The following is an 8,688-nucleotide window of genomic DNA, read 5'->3' as shown; positions in this document are numbered from 1 at the left end:
TCTGAGTCGAACATGCCTTTAAGGAGACGAAGAAGGTAGGATCAGCAGCGTACTGAGTTTGAGCGAGGCCGTGTAATAGAACTACGAGATGGTGGATGTTGCAGAAAGACTTGGCAGGGATGTATCTACAGTGTATCGGTGTTGGCAACAATGATCACGGGAAGGCAGTTTCTCAAGAAGAACAAGGTCTGATGATGCTTGTTGTTTAAAGGGGCCTAACATCGAAGGTCATCGGCCCAGAACAAGGTCTGACCACAAATGGGCCAATACGGAGAGGGAAGACCGCCGTATACGCCGCATGACTGTGGTGGATCCTACTGCATCTGCAGCAGCAATTAGAGCCTCAATTGGCACCAGAGTGACAGCGAACTGTGACAAATTGTCTACTTCAGGGACAGCTAGCTCCGAGCCAGACATTCTGTAGCGTTCACACCACTAACTCTGAATCACTGCCATCAGCAACTTCGGTTATGTCAAGCTAGAACTCACTGGAGAACGAAGTGGAGATTTGTTGTGTTCTCAGATAAGAACCTTTGTGTTGGTACCAGTGATTGCCGTAGTTTGGTAAGAAGGATGTCAGGTGAGCTCTTGGAACAAAGCTGTCTGCGGCCTCGACATACTGGACCTACACCAGAAGTTATGGTCTAGGGAGCGATTCCCATTGATATCAGGAACACTGTTATTGTTATCCCAAGAACTTTGACAGTAGATTTATACTTCAGACTGGTGACTGAACCCAACAGGATAATGCTCATCCTCATACCGCTGCTCTTACCCGACTTGCTCTACAGAATATCGACAAGTTGCCTTGGCCTGCGAGATCAGCAGACGTTTCGGCCGTTGATCACGTATTGGAAATATGAGACAACAAATCAAGCATCATCCAATACTAGCAGTAACCGTTGCTGACTGGACTGACCAAGTGCAACAGGCGTGGAACTCCATCGCACAAAATGACCGACGCCACCTATAACCATGTCACATGTTTCCTCGCGCTTACTTTAACGTGTGACCTGGATACATTAATCAAATAAATATGTTACCGAGACAATTGCTTAGTCTAAATTGCATTCCTCTAAACTAATGTCTTCTTGGTGTTGAATTTTCCGCCAGTGTATGAAGCTTTTTTTTTTGCGTCGCACCGACACAGATAGGTCTTATGGCGACGATGAGGCAGGAAAGGGCTAGGAGTGGGAAGGAAGCGGCCGTGGCCTTAATTAAGGTACAGCCCCAGCATTTACCTGGTGTGAAAATGGGAAACCACGGAAAACCATTTTCAGGGCTGCCGACAGTGGGATTCGAACCAACTATCTCCCGAGTACTGGTGTATGAAGCTGAGAAGACTGGAATATCAAGGACATATTATGATAAGAATGGATGAACAAACCAAGAACATGTGCATCAGACCGATTCTAACCTCCATTTGTATCAGCTGACTATTAACTAATATTATGAGTGAAGATATTTTATTAGGCATGTGTAAATCTTTATGAAACAGAATTTGGTTTACTAATAATTTTTTTTTTTTTTTTTGCTAGGGGCTTTACGTCGCACCGACACAGATAGGTCTTATGGCGACGATGGGGTAGGAAAGGCCTAGGAGTTGGAAGGAAGCGGCCGTGGCCTTAATTAAGGTACAGCCCCAGCATTTGCCTGGTGTGAAAATGGGAAACCACGGAAAACCATTTTCAGGGCTGCCGATAGTGGGATTCGAACCTACTATCTCCCGGATGCAAGCTCACAGCCGCGCGCCTCTACGCGCACGGCCAACTCGCCCGGTAATAATAATTATTTTTATGAGTTCTAATATTATTAGGTGATATTATTAGTTAGTTTTATGAAACAAGGCCCTGTTGTCCCGATTCGCAGGGTACTCATGTCCATTGTTTCTGAGTCATGTTATCTGCTCATAACAACAGGCTATTATCGGGATCTTTACTCCTGCCTACATCTTGTGTGTATAGACGTATCCATTACGTGTACTGTACGTACCATCCAATTTTTCCCTGGACCGTTGTTGTGAGATAGTTGACGTCATTCCTTTCATATAGGAGTAGTCATAATCAGTGTTTTCCGATTCTCACCGGTCGCTAGGGCAACACTGACGTCACGATCCTGCGTAAAGAGAACATGGTGACTGTCATAAAATGAACTGTTCTAAAACAGGTACCCGGTAACGATATTTTTAAAATGAAACAAATTTGTTCTGTACCAGCCCTCTTTTAATTGTGCGTCGTGCTTTGGGGTGGGGTGGGGGGAACTAATGGGGAAAAAATTATTTGAGAATCAATAAAGACGATTCATAAAGCTGACACAGACCCCGCAGAAATCCTGAAGAACCATGTTTTCGAAACTTTCTAATGCAACAACATTTACATAGTATGTCAAATGTCCTAATCAACTCACAATTACTTCTATTATTCATCTTGTCTTTTTGTATACTTTGTCCTTAGGAGCAATCTCCAGTTGGGAAAAGTCAAAATAAATAAATAAATAAATAAATAAATAAATAGATATTTTTTTGCTAGGGGCTTTACGTCGCACCGACACAGATAGGTCTTATGGCGACGATGGGATAGGAAAGGCCTAGGAGTTGGAAGGAAGCGGCCGTGGCCTTAATTAAGGTACAGCCCCAGCATTTGCCTGGTGTGAAAATGGGAAACCACGGAAAACCATCTTCAGGGCTGCCGATAGTGGGATTCGAACCTACTATCTCCCGGATGCAAGCTCACAGCCACGTGCCTCTATGCGCACGGCCAACTCGCCCGGTAATAGATAGATAGATAGATAGATAGATAGATAGATAGATCAATGTGTAAACTTGTCTCCCTGTTGTTCTTTTTTATTATTAACCTGATGCTTTATTTTACTACTCTGGACAAAAATGGCCTAGGTCAGGTTAAATTTAAAGATTGTATCTCTGTCAGTTTGTCTGTTACCGCATCACGGGTAAAATGATTGCTGGATATTCATGAAACTTGGTGCAATGTTTAAGTTTAGGATATGCCGCGCCAGTGGCTGCGCGGTTTGAGGCACGCAGCTGTCACCTTGCGTTCGGGAGATAGTGGGTTCGAACCCCACTGTCGGCAGCCCTAAAGATGATTTTTCGTGGTTTCCCTGTGGGTGGGGGTGGTAGAATAAAACACACGGTATCCCCTGCCTGTCGTAAGAGGAAACTAAAAGGGGCCCCAGGTGCTCTGAACTTTGGAGCATGGGTTGGTATCCACGGAGCCCTTAACTGAGTCCTGTCATTGCTTCCACTTACTTGTGCCAGGCTCCTCACTTTCATCTATCCTATCCGACCTCCCTTGGTCACTCTTTTTCTTTTCCGACCCCGACGCTATTAGGTTTCCGAAGGCTAGAGTGTATTTCATTTTCACACCCTTCGTGGCCCTTGCCTTTCTTTGGCCGATATCTTCATTTTTTGAAGTGTCGGATCCCTTCCATTTTTTCTCTCTGCTTAGTGTTATATAGAGGATGGTCACCTACTTGTACTTCCTCTTAAAACAGTAATCACCACCACCACAACCACCTTCCATCCTATTCCTAGCCCTTTCCTACCCCATCGTCGCCACAAGACCTATCTGTGTCAGTGCGACGAAAAGCAAATTACAATTTTTAAAAAAATGAATAACGTGATATTAGGAAAGTAGGAAAGGCGAAGGCTGAAATCCGATGCCAGTGGTGGTGGTGGTGGTGGTGGTGGTGATGATTATTGTTTTAAGAGGAAGTACAACTAGGCAACCATCCTCTATATAATAATCAGAGGGAAAATATGTAAGGGGTCCGACACTTCGAAAAATGAAGGTATCGGCCAAAGAAAGACAAGGGCCACGAAGGTCGTGAAAATGAAAGACTCCCTAGCCCTCACAAACCTAATAGCGTCGGGGTCGGAAAAGACCAAGAGTTGACCAAGGGGGGTCGGATAGGATAGATGAAAGTGAGGAGCCTGGCACAAATAAGTGGAAGCAATGTCAGGACTCAGCTGAGGGCCCCGTGGTCGCCAACCCACGCTCCAAAGTCCAGAGCCCCTGGGGTCCCTTTTAGTCACCTCTTACGACAGACAGGGGATACCGTGGGTGTTATTCTACAGCCCCCACCCACAAGGGGATGAAATCCGATGGCGGCACACAGCCTACTTCTGTCACATGGGGTCCGCTCCAGGAAAAGTGGATGTCACCGCTCATGTTGGATTGATTCAGAATGATGTCTCCAGAGTTTGGAAAAGCTTCAGGGAGATATAAACGATTGCTGATCGACGCCCACACAAAACAACTCTCTGGGAGGATTGCAGTGGCTTGCGGTGAACACGTTCGTTACTCCACCTGCAAAAAAATAATTAAAAATAGCTCCACCACATTACCATTTCCAAATTGGTATCCACGGCAGCATACTAACATAAGCTACAACAGTTTTATACAATGTACTTACAGTTTCACCCGGCGACGCCTCGTAATCGCACAGTTATGGTTTTCACAGAAATTTACTGGGACTTTTTTTTAGTTTTTTTTTTACTTAAAATCCTAATCTAAACTGAGTGAGCGACGACAGACGTGGGGAAAATATTCCTCACGACGAAGAATACTGTTATATCCACGAAGAATTTCACACAACTCGCGAAAACTTTACCTACAATACAAGAACAACGCTGCAAATATTCATAGTCCTTACCGCCATTACAGACAAACCCACAGGTGCACAGAATCAAAATAGAAAATTCTTGTACTTCGCGCTTGGCTATGTGTTCATGCTGGGAAACTAAATATGTTTCCGAGTATATTGAAAAAATCCTCTACCCGTGCCATCAATGAATAATCCTTTATACATGAAAATCCAAAAATAAAATACCTACTTTTATTACAATTAATTTCATAAAAGAGCTCTATTTTTATTAGCAAGACGATGAGCAAGTGGCTATACTGTTAATTATTGATATTTTTCTTGTAGCGTCTGATGAGTGGCGATGAACACTTCGAGGGTTAACTATTAACCACTCGACCGCAACTGCAGTAATCTGCCTACAATCTATTATAACTAACATATTGTTGGGAGATCAGAAGAATGCACATGCCCGGTGAGGCACGGGGCGAAGGGGTTTTCACCGGCAGAGCCAGTGACGCAATGGTTACCATAGCAACTCCGCTACTACCCAGGCGACTTTATATTATCTTCTACTGGCAACTCTTCGCTCTTGTCAGTTGTAAACCAGCAAACTGCAAAGTCTGAGTCAATGTCTTCGTATAGCAGATAAGAGCCGATCTGTCTGGGCAGAAAAGGAAGTTCGTGCTTGCAGGCCACATTCCTCATTCTTGCATTCTTCTCATCTCTACACAGTACCTTGCCCAAGATAGCTTGTCTGTCATCGTAAGACACTGTGAATCTCAAGGGAGGTCCACAGCCATCACCCCACCTCCCCAGGAAAAGGAGGCTTCAAGGGCATGCGTCAACACAGCGACTCTAATTTCGCTGGGGAAAACTCTCTTTCGCGCTGGCAAAGAAATCCAGCTCACTGGAGAGTGCTGAACTGCTGCAGAGCCAGCGGATTGTCGAGACAGCTGCACATGGTTTGACTTAGCTGTTGGCAGTTTTTAACTTGGTAAAAAATGTTATAAAGAATAACAAGAATATATGAATACATAATACTTTGCCCCAGCAGCGCAGATGGGGTTCAGTGCACGCCACTGAAGGATAGGTATTTGTTGCTTTCACCATGCCGTAGGCCCATTACTACTGCCATCTCGTTCCGCCAAAATCTTCGGAGGACTACGGAGTGAACGTGTCAGTCCAGACAGTGCGAAATCAGGTGCACGAAGGAGGACTGATATTAAGAACGCCTGTTCCAAAAGCTCCTCCTAAACCACATCATAGTGCAGCTCGAGAGGTGGAAACTCATATCCCATGGCCTCATGAACAGTGGAAACGTACGCGTGACGAGGTCAGCATAAGCTTGCACCCAAATAACAGGAGTACTGGAGTCTTGAAACGATCCGATCCGGTGAGAAATGGAACGAGCCCTTCATACAAAGGGCACTAGGAAAGTTTTGCAACACGCAAAAACGGTTGGCTGGACACCCCTGTTATGGCGAAGGATGAAAAGAGGGGTGAAAACCGGTCTAGAAGACAGCAAGGCCCGACCTTCACACCAGTTGTTACCAAGCAGTGGGACTGAAAGCAAGTTAAGAAGTCAGTGTGGTCTAAAGGTGAATATCGCGCATTTATCCGCTACAGTTTTGTTCATGGATTAACTATTGACCAGTGCATGGGGGAAATGACTCCTGTGCTGGGGAAAGACTGTCCACATCGGACAACAATTTTCCGCTGGTACAAAGAGATCCAGAGGGCAAATTTTGGGGTTTAAGACGATCCTCGTTCTGGGCGACCGTCTGAAACAGTGACTGAGGAAAACATTGAAGCTGTGAGGAAAATGTTGCGGCAAGAGAGGCGGTTGACATATCGGCAGGTAGAAGAGACCCTCCACATGCCTGCACCAGCTATTCATTCAATTCTACACGACCATCTCCATGTTAGAAAGGTTTCTTTCCTTTGGGTGCCCCATTCACTTTCAGAGGAACAACGATCACATCGAGTGAAATGGTACCGAAAATGCTAAAACAGTTTGAAAATGGAACTTCGCGTAAAGTCAATAGCATCGTTACAGGTGACAAAACTTGGCTTTATTATTACGATGTCCCAACAAAATCCCAGGACAAGGTGTGGCTGTTTGAAGATGAGGGTACTCCTGTAACTGTGCGAAAGTCAAGGTCAGTGAAGAAAAAGATGATTACAGTATTCTTCACTAAACGGGGCATCCTGACTCGGGTTGTGCTAGAAACACAAAGGACAGTTTCTGCGAAGTGATACAGTGAGACTTATCAGCCTCAGGTCACCCAGGCTCTCAAGCAGCTCCGTCCAAGGTCACGGCTCAACGCTTGGCTCTTGCATCACGACTGCTCCAGCACATCGTGCTAATGTAACAATGGATTTTCTTGCCAGATCACGGTTAACTGTGCTTGATCAACCTCCATACAGTCCTGATCTTTCCCCATGTGACTTCGCACTCTTCCCAGAAGTGAAGTGAAGATGAAGCTGAAAGGGCGGCGTTTTGCATCCGACGAGGAACTTCGGGCAGCATGAGATCAAGAGTGTGAAAATGTAACCGAAGAAAAGTGGCAGAGTTGGTTCAGTGACTGGTTTCGACGTATGGAGAAGTGTATTGAGTGTGATGGAAATTATTTTTAAAAAGTCTAAAGCGTTCACTCACATTGCCAAACTTTCCTAGTGCCCTTTGTACTAGAGTGAGCAGCGCCATTAGTAGCAAGGGAGTCCGTCATGATTTGGGATGGGATACGATCGCGTTTGGTCAACGTACGCCACTAATTCCTCTCCAGGTTAAAATTACTGGTCTGTATATAGAGACAACATCCTCCAACCTGTAGTTATAGGATTTTCTGCCCCTGTGGGTGAGGGATTTACATTAGTGGATAATAATGCTCGTGTCCATCAAGCCAGAGTGATGATCTAGTTCAGTGAGACGCATGGCATAAATCGATGACGTGACCACCATATTCTGCGGACATGAACTCAGTTGAACATGCATGACGTGAACTGGAGAGCGCAATTTCTCACCGTCCTAATCCCCCTCCTACTAACTTTGAGTAACTGACTGAAGCTGCTATCCAAGAGTGGGATAGGCTAATCTGCCACAAAACTGGTTGGATTCTTTGGTGCAGGGTATGCTTCTTCGTGTTCAAACATGCTTCAGGGCCCAAGGTCGCTATGGTATTTGTTTTCCACACGATGTTAATTTTGTGTTCAAAATTCCACATTACCAACTTTGCGCTTTCGTTGCATTTCTGTTGCTTTTGCACAAGTGATCGTTCATTGTTTTTCTTTGTATATGTCCTCCGCAATGTTTCTTTCTATATACATTACTAGCAAGATACCCGTGCTCGCTACGGTATTATAATGAAATTTATAATTGAATGCTTAACGTTTTATATATAATCCGCCGAAATTCGCGATCTGACTGGTTATCTGACAGAATCCGCCAAAATTCGCGATCTGACTCGTTTTCTAATACACTGACTGACAGAGCAAATGCAACACCAAGGAGGAGTGGTTCGAAAGGGATGAAAGTTGGGGAAAAAACAGAGACGGCACGGACGAATAATTGATGTTTATTTCAAACCGATATGCAGGTTACACAATGCGCACGGCATCGACTCAGTAGGATGTAGGACCACCGCGAGCGGCGATGCACGCAGAAACACGTCGAGGTACAGAGTCAATAAGAGTGCGGATGGTGTCCTGAGGGATGGTTCTCCATTCTCTGTCAACCATTTGCCACAGTTGGTCGTCCGTACGAGGCTGGGGCAGAGTTTGCAAACGGCGTCCAATGAGATCCCACACGTGTTCGATTGGTGAGAGATCCGGAGAGTACGCTGGCCACGGAAGCATCTGTACACCTCGTAGAGCCTGTTGGGAGATGCGAGCAGTGTGTGGGCGGGCATTATCCTGCTGCAACAGAGCATTGGGCAGCCCCTGAAGGTACGGGAGTGCCACCGGCCGCAGCACATGCTGCACGTAGCGGTGGGCATTTAACGTGCCTTGAATACGCACTAGTGGTGACGTGGAATCATACGCAATAGCGCCCCAAACCATGATGCCGCGTTGTCTAGCGGTAGGGCG

The sequence above is a fragment of the Anabrus simplex genome, chromosome 4, assembly GCF_040414725.1.
Source record: "Anabrus simplex isolate iqAnaSimp1 chromosome 4, ASM4041472v1, whole genome shotgun sequence".
In the NCBI taxonomy this organism is placed as follows: Eukaryota; Metazoa; Arthropoda; class Insecta; order Orthoptera; family Tettigoniidae; genus Anabrus; species Anabrus simplex.
The sequence above is the reverse complement of the archived record's forward strand: the minus strand, read 5'-3'. Positions refer to the sequence as shown.